The 20358-nt window shown below is 43.3% G+C and overlaps 1 protein-coding gene across 2 annotated transcripts in view; it reads right to left on the bottom strand.

The window, feature by feature from the left end:
• Positions 1-20358, bottom strand: part of LARGE1 (LARGE xylosyl- and glucuronyltransferase 1) — a 245859-nt gene that overhangs the window by 170467 nt on the left and 55034 nt on the right. The window lies entirely within an intron of this gene.

The following is a 20358-nucleotide window of genomic DNA, read 5'->3' as shown; positions in this document are numbered from 1 at the left end:
CCAATTTTGCCTAAGCAGCTCAATTACTAATATTGAGAGTCTCCCAAACAGGAAAATTGAGTTTCGTCAGGAAATCAATTGTGCCAAGAATCATTCCCACTCTTTAGTGCCTTTGTAATCCACAGATGCCCCACCCTAAAAAAATAACGTGATTCTGCCACTCTGCCACACATGATGCTCTGCCACACAAGATGCTCTTCCAAAGAAAATCGAATTTTTCCCTGCATATCTGTCTTGCCTTACTCAGGCTTAATCATAGCCGGGTAAGGCAGAAACGCGTCTAAGGTTGTTTTTTTTTTTACAGATGCATGTGGGAAAAAATTTTCTTTGGAAGAGCAATGTGTGCCAGTTTTGCAGTTTTTAAGCTGCAACTACTGGGAAGTGTCAGAGCTCTGTCCAATTAAAATTACCCAACATTTAGGTGGGAAGAGGGACCACTGAAGTTGTAATACCGTAATACCTTTCTTTAGGTTCCTGCACTTTACATCTGCATATCAGAAGCTTTTTTTTTGTTAAAGCGATGTCACTTTAAGCAATGCTTTGTTGTGGGTCTGGACTTCTAATTAATGTGCATATTTTGCTAGCCATTGTACAAAAATGTAATTGTGACTGGAGTTCATGTTTAACAGCCTAACGCCGGTTCCTTTTCTCGGAAAAGCTTCATACTGATAATGTCATAATTCACGGCATGTACACAAAAAAGTGGAAAAGCAAACATATTCCACAAGATATACGGTGCCGAGATCATAAAATGTTACTATCTGCATACATATACTGGCACCTTGGCTTTTAAGTATGATTAATGGCTTACGTTATGTATATATCAACACAATTGCCAGCAAGCAGATTTTTTTATGCTGCTCTTATTCAAAGTCAGCTCTTTCTAAAAAGAAAAAGGGGGAAAAAAATACTCAGAGTGTGAGAGAGGAAAAAAACAATAAATCCCTCATCAGCTGTAACTCCATCTTCTTGGCCTTTGCTGTAGTGTGTGGAGGAAAGCGACTCCTTGGTACCTTAGGGAGATCTCAGTAGACCATCGGCAGGTCCGTTAATTAAGGCCACTGGCGGATTGGTAATTAAAGCCGTACAACTGAAAAAGCCTTTGCTCTTTTAATTTGGCTGTTTGCTGCTTAACTGATCTGTTAATTAAGAGCACGGGACGTAAGCCGCTCGTTTAACGCCTGCATGTGCCTCAAATGCGTCCGAATTCGCATAAAAGGTTTACAATGAAGGCTGGGAACAATGCATTGTGGGAAGTGGTAAGAAGCGAGCAGGAGCCTCACCGATGGTCGATCAGTTTCTTTTGTTGTTATGGGGTACGCACAAATCATTTGTAAACTGTAAACCATTTTCAGAAATACGCAGCTGATTGAATGCAATATACGAGTCGTTTTTGATTTGGCTGTAGTTGGCTAAAGCAGCTATTCTGTTATAACATGTTAGTAAAATGCCGAATATTTCCCCTTAAAGGTCAGTCCAACCAAAACTGATATTTTGGTGGATCCTGGAGAGTTAAGCCACTTGACATTATCTAGTGACCTTTGGGAACTCTATTTGTGAGGTCACTGAATTCAGGAAGACCCAGGAATTAAGCACAGGGATTGAGGGAAGCGCTCATAACGGCATAGCAGGTGTGCAGACCTGGAAACTCAGCACAGAGATGGTGGGAGCACAGGGATCGTGGGAGTTTCCAAGTCTGTACACATGTTGTGCCCATTATGAGGGGCTCCCTACATCCCTGTGCTGAGTTCCTGGGTCTGCTCACGATCTGTGCCTATTATGAGTGGCTTACATCATCTTTACACTGAGATCCTGGATCCACACATCTGCTGTGTTCAATATGAGGGGCTTCCACCATCCCTGCACTACATTCCCTGGGTCTATACACCTGTTGTGCCCAGGTGCTCCTTCCCTCTATCTCTGTGCTGAATTCCTTGCTCTGTAAACCTGCTGTGCCCATTACAAGGGGCTCCCACCATTTCTGTGCCAAGTTCCCAGGTCTGTACACCTTCTGTGCCCATTATAAGGGGCTCCCACCATTTCTGTGCCAAGTTCCCAGGTCTGTACACCTGCTGTGCCCATTATAAGGGTATCTTACCATTCCCGTACTGAGTTCCCAGGTGTGCACACCTGCTGTGCCCATTATGAGGGGCTGCTACCCTCCATGGGTTGAGTTCCTAGGTCTGCACACCTGCTGTGCCCATTATGAGGGGCTCCCACCATGCTTTATTTTGTATTCATTTTATATGATGGAGAATAGTAATGTGGCAAACTAACACTGTAATATCTACATAACAAAATACTACTTAAAATTGTATATAAACAATGTGTAAATTAGTATATGTCTATCCCACATAGTGAATATACAGCTATTTTACGATGCTCAGAAATAAACAAACAAAACAACGCATTCACCTCTCATTTTATACAAGTACTATCAAATAAAAACATAAGTGCTCATAAAATTAATATTGTGAGTAAAAATGTGACAAATATAACCCAGTCATTAGTGATGAGACTAGGCCTGATGCAAACCAAGCTTGCCTGAGTTATCCCAAGCCCACTCAAAACTCTGACCAACTACCCCCCTGGAACAATCAGTTCCAGAAGTGACAGCAGTGGTATTCCCAGCCCATTTGTGATGCCTAGCTGCGGGACTGGGAATGTGCCTACCACAACTGATCGGACCAGGAGGGGGAGTGTGTTGGTCACAGTTTTGAGCAGGCTTGGGCAAACTCAGGTGGATTGGGTTTGCACTAAGCCCAAGCACATCACTAACCCTGATGAACAAAAGTCCAAAAAGAGTGATGTTTTTTTGTGCAATCACACTTCCACAACTTCACTGTGTATCCTCCAGTGAGACAATCATCTGCCACCCACTGGCAAGCCTCCACTGAGCCTCTGATCGAAAAGGGTATGTATGTATGTATGGCTAGCTCTACTCAATCAAAAGTTTAAAAAAAACAACTTTGAGCTATACTGTATATATATTTTCAGCTTACATAGGATAATGAAGATGCGATATTTCATTCATTCCCCTAATTTAAAAAAAAAATGTGTTATATTGTTTTTTAAATGGTCATTAATATTTCAGTTATATACCAGCAATATACTTTTAGCATCTATCCAAGCTGCCATATGGCAGATAAACCATCACTATTGTTCAGCTGATTTATGAACGTATATGTATTGATCATACAGCACATTAAGAACAGCGATGAAATATCTGTGTTGATTTAAAGATAAACACGATCGGAATTGATTTCTGTCCGGTAAGAACTGCCGTACAAAGCCCAGAACTGTCCAGATCTCAAGAAACGAAGCGTCACCGAGTAGTACAGGACACCGCGTCCTCCTCACAGCACTAAGTCCATTTATCTTTATTGGTAATGTAAGCGGTAGGGGAATGAGGGGTTCATCTTAGGTATTACCATTGTGGGGGCCATTTGTCATCTAGTGTAAAGAAACAATTTTTCATTTAAGTGTACCGAAGAAAACAATATTCTGCAAGGAAAGTGTTGGAGAAATGGGACCACTGTCCAAGCTGATTTTAGTTAAGGGTGTTCTGGAAGGGAGATAGTGAAGTACAGTAAACTCTCAGTTATTAGGTATTCAACTAACCAGAACTCTCATCTAATCAGAGAAAAAAATCCTCTGTGTACTCCACTGTTTTGCTGATCTGCAGCATGTATCATCCTGGAAATGATCGTGTGCCTATTTGTCTTAAGTGTGTATTTGTCTGATTTTGCTTTTTAATTACTGTATTTCAATATTAATATGAAGTCAATACAGAGTTTATGTTATGTCATTGTATAGTATGGGGTGTGGCATTAGTTAGATCTATTTTTAATAGTAACTCTCAAGCAACCAGAAACTATATTTATCCACAATCTACCAATCCCTGTGGATGCCAGATAACAGGGAGTTTACTGAATATCTAAAACAAAAAAATGGTGTCCCCATTGTAAGATTTCCCTTCTTTACCTGTTCTGGGGACAACTGCTACATTCTAAGCACCTATCCATACCTAAGCGATTTGAAGCACGTTTCCAGAAGCGCTTCAATGCTTGGCACTCAGATTTCTATGTTATTCTATTGTGTGTGTTCACATCTGAGCAATGTGCTGTCATAACTGGGAGGGCTGACACCACTCACACAAAATGTTGTCTGTTGTCAGCCCACAACAAGACTTAACCTGGCTATACACTGCTCTATATTGTTCGTTCAACCCGCGGGCTGAAAAAAAAAATACAGCAGATTCTCCCACCAACGCTATGAGCAATTCGACCGGAATTCTGTTTCTTTGGTACTCTGACAGCGGCCGTCAGCCCCTGTCAGAATACTTGAACAGCTCAATGGCTGCCAGCTCTGTTCGTACAAGATTTTCTGACCAGCTCCTTTGATCAGTTGATCGAAGGATGCCGGCCGAAAGGTGCCGAGAGTGGCACCCACTTTGCAAATTTTAGCCAGTTCCTCATGAAGTGGCTGAAATTTGCACAGTGTATGGCCACCTTTAGGAGCTCAGTGCATTGTTTAGATCCAGTGACATCATCACTGGGTCTCACAGGGCCTATATATTAGGGATGTTCAGATACCAAGTACCATACTCGGTACAAGTACAGGTACTTTTCCAGCTCCAAGACTAGACTGGAGAAAAATTCAAAACTTAGGAGGCAGCTGTCATTTTTAAGGAGCACACGGAGCTCCTGGGATTTTGCATTCCTGTTATAAGTTATGATATTTTTAAAATAAACATATATAAAGAGATGCACCAATATCATTTTTTCAGGTGCAAGTACTGATACTTGCCCAAGTAATCACAGATACAAGTACTGATACATTTTTGTTTAGTGTCATGTGACAGTTTTTCTAAAACAATACAGACTAATGATTTTAGGACAGTGGTGGAGCGCCAGAGCCTGGTCCCAGCTGCAACCACTGCAACCCTGGTAGTTCTTGTGAAAATGCCAAGTATCGGCAGTGGTATCTGAACTGGTATTTGAACATCCTTACTATATGTCTTTTTTACTTCCACCGGTCCAAGCTTGCTCCTGTGATGGACTACAACCTCAATACAAACTTGTAGTCCTATCACTGGAGCCATTTTTAAACTTTATTTTATAGTTTATCCGATTAACCGATTAATCGAACTTAATAATCGGCTAACTAATCGATTTTGAAAATAATCGTTAGCTGCAGCTCTATATATAATAAATGTCTATTAACATATTAACACACAATATAATTTGGTTAGAGCTTATGTGCTGATAACTTGGCCTTTATGCCACACGCCACAACACCCCCTTATACCCAGTATGTTTTCCATGAAATGAAAGATGGCAACTGTAGCCTAGATAACACACACAAGGAAGAGTACCACAGGATCTAAGGCTCCATTGACACAGGAGCGTTTGTCTGCACGTATTCGGAGTCGCTCTAAACAGAAAAAACTATGCACTTTATTGTGCATTGTTCAGACTTTTGCAGTGGCCGCAAGGTACGAGACTGCGCAGCCTGCAAAATAGTCCAAGCGCAATTTTTTTATGGATTCCACACATTCGCGGCTATATAAAAACCGCAAACGAGAGTAATCCGTGCGGATGAAAGATTTTAGTGTTTTCGTTGCTGAGCGGTCTTCCGCGCGGAAACGCAAACGCTTTATGTAACTGGAGCCTTAGTGTTGTTATTTTTCTAGGCTACTATAGACGCATGGAGTAGAAGTAGACAGACATCACATAGGAAATATGTATCTATTGCGGCTGTCTGCTACAAAGTTTTCTTTTTTTTTTCACTTACTTTGCTTTTTATCAGCATGTGAAAGGTATACTTTAAAGAACCAAAGGAAAACTTCCCAGACTGAACAAGTCCACTTTATAAATGATAACGCTTCTTCAGGAAGAGGAGCATTTGACTTTGGCTACAAGCAGAATTACTAAAGTGCACACAATCTGCCCATGTTCTCCTTTAGTGGCACAGTGAAAGACTGATGGGTTGTCAGCCTCCGTAACTTGAATGATCTTGTAAAAATATTGGGTGAGTGTCTTATTTTTTAAGTTTTCTATGAGCCCAGCACTCAGGTGCCCAGAAGTGGATAATATAAGTGTCACCGAGACAAGAAAAACAGCCTCGCTGATTGAGCTCCTGCATTATAGAAAATATACTTAGGCCAGAGAACTGGTGGACTTGACAAAATGGATTGCCCAAAGGAAAACGACTCAGCAAGCTTCATATTTTAACTACAAGTTCAAAAGTGTACAGACAGCCGCAATGTTTAAAAAGAGACAATGTCACGTGCCAACTAAGGATAGAGAAACGGGGCTTTCTGGTAGCCCCCCCACCCCCAACAAAGTATGCTTACCCACCCACGCTCCCTCGCTACCTCCTCGTTCTATCAGAGCAGGGCCATCCTAACAATGAGGCAGCCTGAGGCAGTTGCCTTAGGCAGCATCTCATTGGGTCATGCCTTTCTGGCCAGAGCATCCTAGGCTAAGAGCTCTTAGCAACCTGGGAAGCTCTGGCCAGCAACCCGCCCAGCTCACTTACGTTACTGGCTGCCAGAAGCTGAGCAGGATGCTCTGGCTGGCATCTTACCCAGCTTCTGGCAACCAGTAAAATAAGTGAGCTGGGTCGGGATGCGGTGCACTACAAGTAGATGGATAAGCCCCCAGCACATCAGGGTCCACTTCATCTTCCCGTAATTAAGTAAGGTCAGATAAACATGGTATCACATATGGATGCAACGTTTCACGGGAAGATAAAGTTGACCCTGGTGTGCTGGTGGCTTATCATTCTACATGTTGATCTGTATGTCACCACCCACTGCTAAATCAGCACCCGCTACAGTACAGTATTGTGAATTGGGATTCTGGTAAGGAGTGCGATGGGACAATTTCTGAGCCGTGCGCTACAAGACGCACACACCCCACCCAAGCCAGAACGTCCACCACCAGGCAAAAAAAAGATGCACCAAGAGCAACTAACTCACCCCCCTATTCCCGGTCTCAGGCAGCGAGACCTCTAGGGACACCCCTGCATCAGAGCCCTCACTGCCATGTTCTAGTGAAATGGGGCTTTTGGGTTTGGGGAAGCATGTGACATCCCCCATGTGACAGTGCAAGCAGCCAAACACTAGACCCAAACATGGGTAACATGGGGCAGGTGGCCAAAATAACTTCCACCTAGGTAAGCCCCGACACCACCCAAAACCAGAACTTACTCAGGGCGCTCTCCTGCAGCAGTAAGGCAGTGAGAAAGCACAGACGGTTGAGTATACCTTGCTTGGCACTGGACTATCAGGAGATACTGTCACTTTACCACTACATGGACAAAGTGGCAGTGCCTGTTTAAAGGAGAACTATGAGGTGAGTGCTTTTTACTCACCTCATAGTTCTAGCCGACCTGTGACAATCAGACTGTCACAGGTCGGCTCAGTAGATCGGGAGGTGAGCGATCATATACCGGCATTCGCTCACCTCTCGATCCTGTCACGGCTCTCTGACGTGACGGGAGGGGCTGGATTCCCCCTCCCCGCTCCGCCAGCGCTGACTGGCAGAACGGACGTGGGAGGGGGCGGGTACAGCTGGCTCTGCCTCTAGATAGGCAGAGCCAGCTGTCAGTCACGCAGCTGGGCGGATCCAGACATAATTGTCGGGATCCGCTTCAGCTGCTCGCGGTATACTGCGGCGTCTCAGTACAGCTACAGCTCGCGGTATACTGAGCCTAGGGTGACGGGAGGATGCTAGTTTGTGTCCTCCCGTTACCCTAAGGAGAACTATGGGGAAAAGCCTTAACCCCATAGTTCTCCTTTAAAGGTAACCTTTCCAGAGATATATATTAGGGCTGACATTTTATTCTCAAATGTTTCCAAGTTAATTGGCTGACATGCTGACCTTCTGTCTTCAATAATTCTAGTTACTAACCCAGTATGCAAAAAAGGCTCGGAATTTTCTACTCTGCAAGCTTGCTCCAAGTGTGAGCAGAACAGGATAGGGGAAAACTTTCAATGGGGGCATTTGTTCCTGTGACAACTGTCTAAGAGGATTTCCATTAGATAACACAAAGGATACAAAAGGTGGCCGTAGTACATACGAACATCCCCACCACCACCAAAAAAAAATAATGAATTAAAATACACCAGGCATATGTAGTACACATTGCCCTTCTGCTCCACTGCTGTTCCCCCTACCACCCCTTTGCACTTGCTGACTAGCCACTGCTACTGTCAAAAATTGGACCTTCTGAAAAAGTAATTAAAAATAATGTTCAGACAGGAGGCAAAGAGATACAAAGTAACATTGTTACTCTTGCATCTGCTCTGTTTCATTCAGCTGCAAATCATATGGCTGAGCTTCAATCTGCATATGATGTCAGTTAAAGCAACCTGACAATAAAAAAAAAAGCTGTTTTGCTTTTCATGAAATGTGTCCCTATTTAACACCTTATAAGCATTACTTTCCCCTTATCTCCCCTAATTAACTTCTTCTCCCCCTTCTCTCCTTAACCAGTTGACATCCGCGGTGTTAAACCCCCTTCCTGGCCAGGCCATTTTTCAGTATTCAGCGCTGCGGTACTTTAACTGACATTTATTCCGTCATGCAGCGCTGTACTGAAATGAATTTTATACCCTTTTTTGGGGACAGATAGAGCTTTCTTTTGGTGGTATTTATTCACCACTGGGGGTTTTATTTTTTTACTATATTAAGGAAAAATTACCGAAATTTAAAAAAAAAAAACAGTTTCCCCTATATTAAATGATAAAACATTTATTATTACCCAATTTTTTGGTAAAATATAAAAGATGGGGTCACGTCGGGTAAAAAGACACTAAACATGTCAAGCCTTAAAATTGCCTGCGCGCGCGAAACCTCAAAAAACGATAATACCCAAAATTGGCCATAGGCGACGCTTTAAAAGCTGTTACCGCTCATCAGTTTAGTGTTATCAGTGATTGATGGCCCTAAAATGATTGCTCTCACTGCGACGTTCGCGGCGATATGTAACATGTATAGCGCAATTGTAATTTTTGCGCTCTGGGGCACCGGACGCGTATTTACGTTTATAGGCGCGTAAACGTGGGGGTGGGGGAGTTAAACATTTTGGGGGGGTTTTTTCCCCTTTTTTTTATATGTGGCTTTTATTTTATTTTATTTTTTTATGTGTTACTTTTCTTTTTTTTTATTTATATTTTTTTTTTTGCACTTATTGTTATTGCTATTATATAGGGGGATAACAACCCCCTATATAATAGCAAAGGCACACTGACAGGTCCTCTTTATGGAGATATTAGGGGTCTCTAGGACCCCTAATATCACCTATGGACCCCAAAAGAAGCTGATAAAGCAGAGATCTGCTTTATCAGCTTCTTCTCTCTCCAGATGACTGACAGGTGAATGCGGAAGTGATGTAACACACATCACTTCTGCATTCACAGCCCGGACGGGGATCAGCAAGGAGCTGATCTCCCGTCCTCCTCCTCCTGACGCCCTCGGAGCCGGTCCCGGGATCCAAGATGGGGCATCGGATCCCGGGAATCAATGCCGCGAACGAGCACATATAGGCGATCAGCGGGCTATGGACCCGCCGATCGCCTATATGTGAAACACCCGGTAACGGGTGTGTGCATTGATCGGGTCTTTTCTGCCCGTGCGTGCCCGCTAGGGGGCGCGCGCGAGCAGAAAAAAATTGCCGTCTGGAGACGGCAACCCGCAGATGCAGCAGTGCCGTCCGTCCGTTTTTTCACTATGGGCGGACGGCAAGAGGTTAAAGAACTATGGAGTAAGTGTTTTTCCCCATAGTTCTCCAAGGGTCACGAGAGGACATAAACTAGTATCCTCCCGTTACCCAAAGCTCAGTATACCGAGAGCTACAGCTCACAGTATACTGAGACCGCCGCAGCCGGGACGGATCCCGACATTACTGTCGAGATCCACCCAGCTGCGTGATTGACACCTGGCTCTGCCTATCTAGAGGCAGAGCCAGCTGTGCCCGCCCCCTTCCCCGTTCGTTCCTCCAGTCAGCGCTGGAGGATCGGACAGGGGAGGGGGAATCCCTGCAGGAGCCGTGAGTGACAGTCATGGCTCTCTGCAGGGACATGATCGAGAAGTGAGTGAGCGGTGGTATGTGTTCGCTCACTTCCTGATCTATTGAGCCGATGTGCGATAATTTCATTGCCACATATCGGCTCGAACTATGAGGATGAGTGACAATCGCTCACCTCATAGTTATCTTTTAATTATTACTTTCCTGCTGATTTTCTTTTTGTGTCTTTTTTTTTCTAACCATCAATATTTTAACTTTATTTGTTTTTATTTATTTTGGTTAAGTTTTTTTAGTGTCACACTAATAAATAATGCAAAATGAAAACAACTAAAACCTTAATTGTAATTTGTAAATAACTTTGCAGTGCTTTGTACCAGAATAATAATTTTAGTTTCAATTATAAATGGGACAGATTATAGAAATGTCTTTATAGAAAACAATTATACCTTTTATCTACAATGACACAATTTTTTTTAATTTTTTTTAAAGTTAACATTTATTAAAGTAGTAAAAAAGTGAATTGTTTTAGTTGTTTGTTTTGTTTTTTTTGTCTATGGATTGCATACAAAATTAAATTATTTTTGCAAGACAATATCACCAAAAGAAAGCCATGTTGGTCTTAAAGTGGACCTTTAACCCCCTTTGACTAGAAATCACATCAGCATACAGCTCTACATGCTGATATGAAATCATCTTACATTCATTAGCTAAACAAACGTATTTTTCTTTTACTCACAATTTCTTTTTTTCTACTTCCTGGTTCTCTTAGGCACAAATAATGTAATTGTGCCCAAGTACTGCATCCTGGGAAGGTTACATCAGCAGAGCATTGCTGGGAAATCTCATCTGTAATCTCATGAGATCTCAGGGAAGGGCATTTTCCTCCCCTGAGATGATGTACATGGTCACATGTCCTAGTCACATGTGACAGAGTTCCAGCAAGTAAAGGGAGATATAATTATCTGCCCTTAGTAAACATGGCTACCGTGAGAAGACTGGGAAAGAAAAGAGAAATAAGGAATGCAAAGAATACAAAGCCGGTAATTATCTAGAAGTATGTGATTGTAGATTGTCATTACTAAACATTTCTAAAGGTGTTTCTAAAGGTGCCTTTGGTGTTATTTTGAAGATATGGGTAAAGATCCTCTTTATAAAAATGATATATGTTTGCTTTGGTATTTTAAGTAATGAGAAATGTAATGCTGAATTATTATGCCCATAGCAGAAATGTGAACATTGCTCTGATCCATAGTGGGTGCACAGGAGTAATAGCTGCAGTGATTTTTTTTTATGATACACAGTGCTTTAGCAAAGAACTGTAATTCAGTTAGGACAGCCCTCTCAACCTTTTTACCACAGAGAAACATGGGAATCCCTGCTAAAAATTATGTCTAAAGCGTATGGTACATTATAGTGATTGGTAGGTTTTAGAGAGTTTTGAATACAAGGATGGGGTGCATTTATTACCCCTAATGTTTTTGACAAAATTACCCTTGGTAATGTTCATGAAATGAAACAAATAATATTAATGGGCAGAAAACTAAAAAACAAGAAAATCAGTAATGATCACTTACATTGGAGACCAGGGATCAGTCTGCCACTACTTACTTCTCAAGGAACCATATAGCAACCCCTGGAGGAACCCAATTTTAAATAGGAGTTAAGGTTTACAGCTACTTTAGGCTAGGTTCACACCTGCACTACACCGTACGACACCCGGGGCGCATGTCCTGGGATCATGCGGTCCTGCACAATGCAGGCAGCATTGATTTCAATGGGGTGACATCCACGCGGCAATCTCAGAAAAAAGGTTCAAGTACCTTTTGTGTGATACACAACGTGCAGCGCGATGGGAGTGTCATTAGAAAATAGTGGCACCCACATTGTGATCGGTTCACACCTTGGCGACTCCTGACCGTGCGGCAAGCCAACGCGGAATTGTGCACGATTGGCGCGCGGTGAGGTGTCGCCTAGGTGTGAACCAAAGTGACTCTGTCCCTATTCAAGCAAACAAAAAAAAAAGCCACCAAAAAGTTTTTAGCACCAGACACACCTTGCAGTGTGTCCCCCAAATTATACTACATTGGCCTGTATGCCACTACTATGTCATGTAGTGAGGAAGGGGCCTTGTGATTGTGCTGGAAGGGGCCACAGATTGTGCTGGCAGCCTTAGCTCTTGAAGTGCGTGAAGGTTCTACGATAGAGTAATAAATCTTTATTTATAAGGTGCTTCATGTTCACTTTGGTTGGTTACTTTAAACCTGCCTTGAAGGCAAAAGAGGGCCGTAGGGGGTACGGCATAACAATCTCAAGCCTAAGGACTCATAACATGTCAAACTTTCCAACAAAGCCAGTGCATTCCTCCAGATTTTACTGTGTCTCTTCCTCTCTGGACTTGCAAGAGAAGCTTTAATGAATCAATCCGAATATCATTTAGCAGCATCAGTTTACCCAGGCAGATATTGATTGCAAGAATCTGTTCGTCGATTTGGGCATCCATTCTAAATACCACTTGACCAATACTCGCATCAATCTTAAAAGCCCGTCAGCCAACCACGCTCTTTTCAAACGCCAGCTAATTATTGAATTCATCATTTCGGAATATTACAGATTGCAGATCGTTTCCAGCAGTTCAAACGGTGTTACAGCTAATGAGTAGTAAATACAGGTGGGGTTAAACTAGCCGATAACAGAGTGTAACAGGGCTGAAATTCTTGATCTGTCCAGGAGCAAAAAAATATCCACCCTATTTTAGACCAAGGAATATATCTTTGCCACTGGATCACAGGGATGTCAATGTCAAACCTTAAATACCTTACTACCAAAATACCCTAAAGAGTACAAGGGGGCAAGGTGCCAACCTGGGAACTATAGGCCGGTCAGTCTAACATCGGTAGTTTGTAAAATGCTAGAGGGCATAATAAAGGATTATCTGGTAGAATTTGTTCAGGAAAACGGGATAGTTAATGACAATCAGCATGGGTTCAGGAAAGACCGTTCCTGCCTAACTAACTTGCTAACTTTTTATGAGGGGGTAAGTAGAGATATGGACGGAGGTAAGCCGGTGGATGTGGTATATCTGGATTTCTCAAAGGCTTTTGATACACAAGCTGAGGGCTATGGGCATAGATGAGGTGGTGTGTACGTGGATAGAGAACTGGCTACGGGAACGTGTCCAGAGGGTATCTGTAAATGGTACTCCTAGAATGAGATCCTAATAGGTTGGACTTGATGGACTAATGTCTTTATTCAACCTCAAATACTATGTAACTATGTAACTATGTACCTATACCCATAGGTGGGTCATTTGCAAAAGGGCTGAAAATATAATCTCTTCTCCTAAGCCAAAAGTCTAGGTACTTGTCAACATGACCACTGTTAAAAGGAAGGATCAGAGTTTAGATTGGCTGGTGCCCCCCTTAAGCAAAGATCACATGATCAAATGCCTTGGCTAGACACATGGCTGGTACAGGAGGTACCTGATAAACTGTTTCTTTCAGTCACGGGGACAGAAGAGAGTTAGCCCTGTTTAAGTTCCATGTCGCCACTTGTAGCTTACACGGCTAAGGACTTTCTTCCCACCTTAATATGACAGCATTGGGTGCCTCAGCGGCCAATCACCATACACCAGCACTATCGCATAGAAGGCAGGGGGTGAGTTGCATGCTCTTTCATACATGAAAGTCCCGGATAGTTTTATTTTCGCTCCCTGTTTTAAGCCTTTTCCCCATAGTTCTCCTTAGGGTAACGGGAGGACACAAACTAGCGTCCTCCCTTCACCGTAGCTCGCGGTATACTGCGGCGTCTCAGTATACCGCGGATCCCGACCATTGTGCCGGGATCCGCCCAGCTGCGTGACTGACAGCTGGCGCTGCCTATCTAAAGGCAGAGCCAGCTGTACTCGCCCCTTCCGCCCCGGAATCCAGCCCCTCCCCTGTCACGGCAGAGAGCCGTGACAGGATCGAGAGGTGAGCGAACGCCGGTATGTGTTCGCTCACCTCCCGATCTACTGAGCCAACCTGTGACAGTCTCATTGTCACAGGTCGGCTAGAACTGAAAAGCACTCACCTCAGAGTTCTCCTTTAAGTGGAACTGTTCCTTTGTCTTGCATTGGTAAAACACAGATGCACTTTAAAGTGTAATAGGAGTATACAAACAGACCGCAATAGTGCAAAATCCTTTGGCACTTGGAGTCCACATCTATGACAATGTCTATGCTATCCACACAAAAAGATCCCAAGAGCATCCTAACAAAAGTTATTGGAAAGTGTCCATCAAGTAACGTTTACCTGCCTCTGAAGAACCTGTCCTTAGCCATGCACAAATGTGCTTGGATTCAACCATTTTTAACAAACATGCCCTTATTTACTGTATTCCAACAGAGAATTTCTTTGCGCCCTCTAGTGGATCCTAAGAATATACTGTTGGTGACAACAATAACTTAGCTGAAAAGTTGATTCTTGTAGTCCCCCAACCCAGAGTATCATTTTGAGTGGAATTTCCTTTAACATGCACACATTCTAAACCATTAGCAGAATGTTTGTCCCAAAAGAAGGACCAGGCTGGGTTAGTGGCAGTAGGACAGGATATACTGGGGGAAGTGGCAGAGGGACAAGATATACTGGGAGAGGTGGCAGAGGACTGTCTTCCTTTCACACCATTATGTTTAAATTGGCCTCAGTGCTGTTCTCTTCTTCGCGCGCATATGGCTTTCCTATCAGCGGGAAGTGCCAAAAATAACACAGATTTCCAGTCGATTCCTATCTGTTCATTTCCTGGGCACGAAAAAAAAGGAAAATAATGATGCACAATACACAGCGTGATAAGTAAGATTTTATCGGAGGGAGACTGATGCTGATAGTGTTTCATCAAGAGAACAGACTCATAAAACAAAATTAAGGAGAAAACACAAACGTTGTGTCTATGAGAATAACACATTCATCAGCAGATAAGACGGAGGGGAGTGGTGATGCCGGTGGATAAAGCAGATCCACATTGGTCCCTTAACATACTATACAATAAACAGAATCCATGGGAATTTGAATAGATTTGCTCTAGATCATTCATTATTGTTATTATTATTATTATACAGGATTTATATAGCACTAACAATTTGTGCAGTGCTTTACAAAATGGAGGAGACAGTACAGTTACAATACAATACAGTTTCAGTACCATAGGGCTAGGAGGGCCCTGCTTGTGAGAGCTTACAATCTAGTAGGAGGGGCAAGTGATACAAAAGGTAATAATTGTTTAGATTGAGTTATTGGAGGAAGTAAAAGGCAGTTATGTTGAGATGAGATAGTCTTCCCTGAAAAGATGGGTTTTTAAGGATCGCTTAAAGGTGGGCAGCGTAGAAGATAGGCGGACAGATTGGGGTAAGGCGTTCCAGAGGATGGGGGACACTGTGGAGAAGTCCTGTAGGTGAGCGTGGGAGGAGGTAATTAGAGAGCTAGAGAGCAGGAGGTCTTGAGAGGAGTGGAGAGGACGGTTTGGGTGATATTTTGAGATGAGGTCAGTGATGTAGATTGGGGCAAAGTTGTGGATGGCTTTGTATGTTGTTGTTAGTATTTTGAATTTTATTTGTTGGGCAATTGGGAGCCAGTGGAGGGATTGGCAGAGAGGGGCGGCAAACACTGAACTATACTGGTAAGGTGGATGAGTCTGGCAGCAGCATTCATGATAGACTGAAGGGGGGATAGCCTGCTTAGTACTAAATAAAACAATGCAACAATATATATTATTTATTTTTAATTAGGTGCAGAAAATATGAAATCCTGCATATGTATATTCTATATTTACCACTTGCGGGTATTAGGTGACACTCTATATAGGGTCTGCCCCCTTTCTTTCTGCAGCTGCGGTGCTACATCATAGAACAGATTGACTTTAAAGGAAACACCTAGAAAAGGCTAGAAATTATTTTTCAAAATGACCCAGCGTTCTGTAAAATACAAATCTAATCACCTCCCCTCTGGCTCTGTTCCTTGCAACAACTCCACTTCGCTCCTGATCGGTTGGTGTTATTCAACCTACTTCTAGGGAGCTCATACTGTCATAGACCACCCCCCAGGGTAAATCCAGAAGACAGATGTATTTAAGGTATGTATAAGGGGATTTAAAAAAAAAAAGTGTGCATGGTTTTTTTTTTTTTGGGTGGAGGGGGCAGGGTTTTTTTTTTTAGCCCCCATTCATAAATAAGCTAAGCGTCTTTGGTAACTATTTAGGCTTTTCTTTAAAGTGTTTGTACAGGCGTATTTGCACGCGTTTCAGGCTTGAGTGTTTTTTAGTTATTATTTTTAGCCAATAGAAAGCTAGTTACTAGAAAACATGCAAAAATGTGCATTATCTTTTTTGCACATTTTCCTATTGAAGTCTATTGGGGCCAAAATGTGTGATTTTGCCTCAAAAGAAGCTCATGTACTTTTTTGAGCAACAAGATGCAGGCTTCAGATGACTCTACGTTAAGATGTGAACGGGCACCATTGATTATAACGGAAATTCTAGTGTCAAGTGTTGAAGCGCTTCTGGCGAAGCTTCAAATCGCTCAGGTCCGCTTCAGGCCTTATATACTGTAGAAAAAATTGGAGGCTCAACCTGCCATTCAGAAAAGTACCATTCCCTTTATGTTGTTTAAAGACCCAGTCACACCATATCCAGTAAGTTCCGGTGTGGTTCACGCCCAGATTGCACTGAATCACATAGATCAAGGCGGGCAGCGTTCTGTGGCCGGAGGGGGCGTGTCGGCACCATTCATGTCAACGGCACCGCAGTGCGATCGCGCCGCACCAGAACGTTCCAGTGTAGTGCAATCTGAAAAAATAGTGCAGTGCACTGCATAATGCAAAATAATGCATTGACATGCATGGCACCGACACGCCCCCTCTCGATACAGAATGCTGCCCAGCTTGATCTATGTTGTCCAGCGCAATCTGGGCGCGAAACGCACTGGATATGGTGTGACTGGGCCCTTTGGCAGGCTGAGGGCACATCTGGTTGGTGGACTGGGCTCACGTAAGGGCTGGAGTCATTACAGTGACACATTGCTTAACTTGTACGTGCTTAAAGAGGAACTTTACCCATATCTTTAAAATAACAACAAACACACCTTCAGAAATGTTTAGTAATGACAATCTACAAACACATACTTCTAGATAATTGCCGGCTTTGTAGTCTTTGCATACCATGTTTCTCTTTTCTTCCCCAGTCTTCTAGCAGTGGCCATGTTTACTAAGCGCAGATTAGGGCAGATCCATCTCTCTTTACTTCCTGGAACTCTGGCACATGTGACTAGGACATGTGACCATGCACATCATCTCAGTGGAGGTAAATGCCTTGCCCCCGGATGCAATGCTTGGGCACAATTGCATCATGTGTGTCAAAGTGGAATAGGAAGAAGATGAACTCTATTTGTAAGTAAATTAAAAACATGTTTGTTTAACTAATGAACATAAGATGATTTTATATCAGCATGCAGAGCTGCACACTGATATGATTTTTAGTGAAAGGGTGTAAAAGTCCACTATAACATAGAAAAATATATCTGATGCTATGACCACTCTAACTGGATAGCAATGGCAGTCAATGTGCTCCCTCAGTACACGTCTGTCAGGGACCTGGCTATGTTGTCTGGCAGGGGGTGTTTAGATCACAAAACCAGCACAGCAGAATGGAAATCCTTTGGCAGCTAAGGCACTCCATGTGTGTGTTTTTCTATCTTTAGTTGGTTTTCTGGAGTTTAGCTTTACACCAGCCTCCTCCAAGGCAATCAAGAACTCCCTGTGATCCTCAACGGGTTAACACGTCGTTCTCTCGGAGGGAGCAACATTTTGTACATTTGCACGGATGATTAGCTGCAGCTGTGCTTGAAGAAAAATTTCAGTCCATAATTAAGTTAAACTTTTAATGCCTGCGATTTGCATATGACAAAACGCACATCACTTGTGCAGAGAACAATGCGGCAGAGATGTGTTTTGTGATTGTCCCGGGCCCCTTATCCACGCCGGCAGCCTAACATTTGCATATTTTAAAGGCAAGACAATAAAATACTATAAAAGAAAAAAAAAAGAAAAATAGAATTAATAAGAAAAAAGGTTGATGATGAAAGCTTAAAGATGGGATCTTTGTGTAATTGAAGAGACAACTGCTGGCAAAGAAAAAAAGCCAGAAGAACCATTAATATGTCATACAATATCAATTTACAGCTGGAGGACATTAAAAGGAAAATGCAAAAGTTTTTGGTCATTTTTTTCTTTTATTTGTTTAAATGTTTACAAACTGATCCTTAAAGGAGAACTATGGGGTCAGTGTTTTTCCCCATAGTTCTCCTTAGGGTAACGGGAGGACACAAACTAGCGTCCTCCCGTTACCCTAAGCTCAGTATACCGCAAGCTACAGCTCGCGGTATACTGACACGCCGCAGCCGGAGCGGATCCCGACATCGACGTCGAGATCCGCCCAGCTGCGTGAGTGACAGCTGGCTCTGCCTATCTAGAGGCACAATCCGGGTGTACCCGACCCGTCCCCCAGTCAGCACTGGCAGATCGGAGCGGGGAGAGGGGAATCCAGCCCCTCCCCCTGTCACGGCAGAGAGCCGTGACAGGATCGAGAGGTGAGCGAACCCGGTATGTGTTCGCTCACCTCCCGATCTACTGAGCCGACCTGTGACAGTCTCATTGTCACAGGTTGGCTAGAACTATGAGGTGAGTGGAAATCACTCATCTCATAGTTCTCCTTTAACACCTTTTTCAAATATTTTAATATATATATTTTTTTTTCTTCCTTCAAAAAAAAAAAAAAAAGCAGAAATTAACTCACTTCCCCTTGCTCCCTCCCTGGTGCCAACACCATCTCCCCGGCATCTTCCGGGTGCTAAGTGTTCAGCCATCCTGATTGGATGGCAGGGGATGTTGTAACACCCATACATGTGCACGGAGGCTCATTCATGCTGGCACAGACATGTGTGTAAGCCCTGGTTCACACCTAGGAGTTTTTGAGCAGTTCGAAAAGCGCTTTTAACTGCCCAACACAAGAAATCTCATGATTTTCAATGGCCCTGGTTCACACCTGAGCAGAAAAACGCCTGGCAGGAAGACGCCAGACGCCTGAAAAGGTACAGGAGCTTCTTTGGGCAGTTAAAAGCGCTTTTCCTCCGCATAGACTTAATTGGAAATGCCCAAAAACCGCGCAACAAAAGCATGTTGCACATTTTCGTGAGCGATTTTGCGGGTGTATACGCGCGTTCTTCCATTGCCCACAATGGTTTATGAGCTGCCAATCAAAACGCGCATACAAAATGTGCACAAGGCGCAATGCCTTGGTATTACTGCCCTTGCAGCTGCCAGTATCGGACCTAATAGTCCTTGCAAGTAGTTTACTCTTGTAACTGTCGCAAGACAGATGTGACGCTTGATGATTGATTAAGCACTGATACCTGGGAGCAAGGAGAGAGTATTAGGCTAGGTTCCCACCTAGGCGTTTGCAGTTTTCACACTTTTTTGAACAACTTTTCTGCGTAATTATGCACGTTTTTGCTATTAAAAATGTGTGTTAACGCATGTTTCTCTCTGCACAGCCATGGTATACGTTCCTGTTACGGTTTCCTGTTTTTGAGGAGAGTGTTTCTTAGAAGACGGTGTTGCATTGTTGAGTAGGGATCCCTCTACTCGGCGTTCCCTAGCAAGTGTAGTCACAACTATGCTCTGTATGTGTGCACCAAGGGTCCGCTAGGCACTCCTGCCACTGCCCTTGCAGTTTGTATGCCTCTGATGATAGAGGCAGACCTGGGCCAGCAACAGTCTAATGAAGTCCTCAGTAGACATTTGGTTTAGTGTTGAGTCCTCCATCTTGATCCCAGTGTGCTGTGTGACAGGGGGAGGTCCTCTCTCGATGCTGCGTAAACCGCCCATTTATGGCTAATAAAACCATACAAAAATGCGCACGCACATATACGCACACGATTTCAATACAGGTATACAGGACCAAAACCGTGCAGGATCAGCCTAAAATTTCTCCTGCATCTTCTCTACGCGCGACGCAATGCTAAGGTGTGAACCGTTGCCATTGACTTCAATTAAAATTTGTGTTATGCACGTTTTTCACGCGCAAAGATCTGCTCGTAAAGCTGCTCAGGTGTAAACCAGGCCTAAGCCCTGTCAAAGCCCTTGGCCCTTATGATGCGACTTAGAATGTATACATGGCTTCTTCTCTTCATTCCCTGTGGCTGATCGTAATGACCAGGGGTACCAAAAATAGGTGAGAATGTGCTACTGGGGATTTGGGAAGTAAAGCAATTCTGTTGCTTTGCCTTGGGAGGGGGAC

The sequence above is a fragment of the Nanorana parkeri genome, unplaced genomic scaffold, assembly GCF_000935625.1.
Source record: "Nanorana parkeri isolate BGI_ZX_2015 unplaced genomic scaffold, ASM93562v1 scaffold432, whole genome shotgun sequence".
In the NCBI taxonomy this organism is placed as follows: Eukaryota; Metazoa; Chordata; class Amphibia; order Anura; family Dicroglossidae; genus Nanorana; species Nanorana parkeri.
This window is presented reverse-complemented; position numbering and strand designations above follow the sequence as displayed.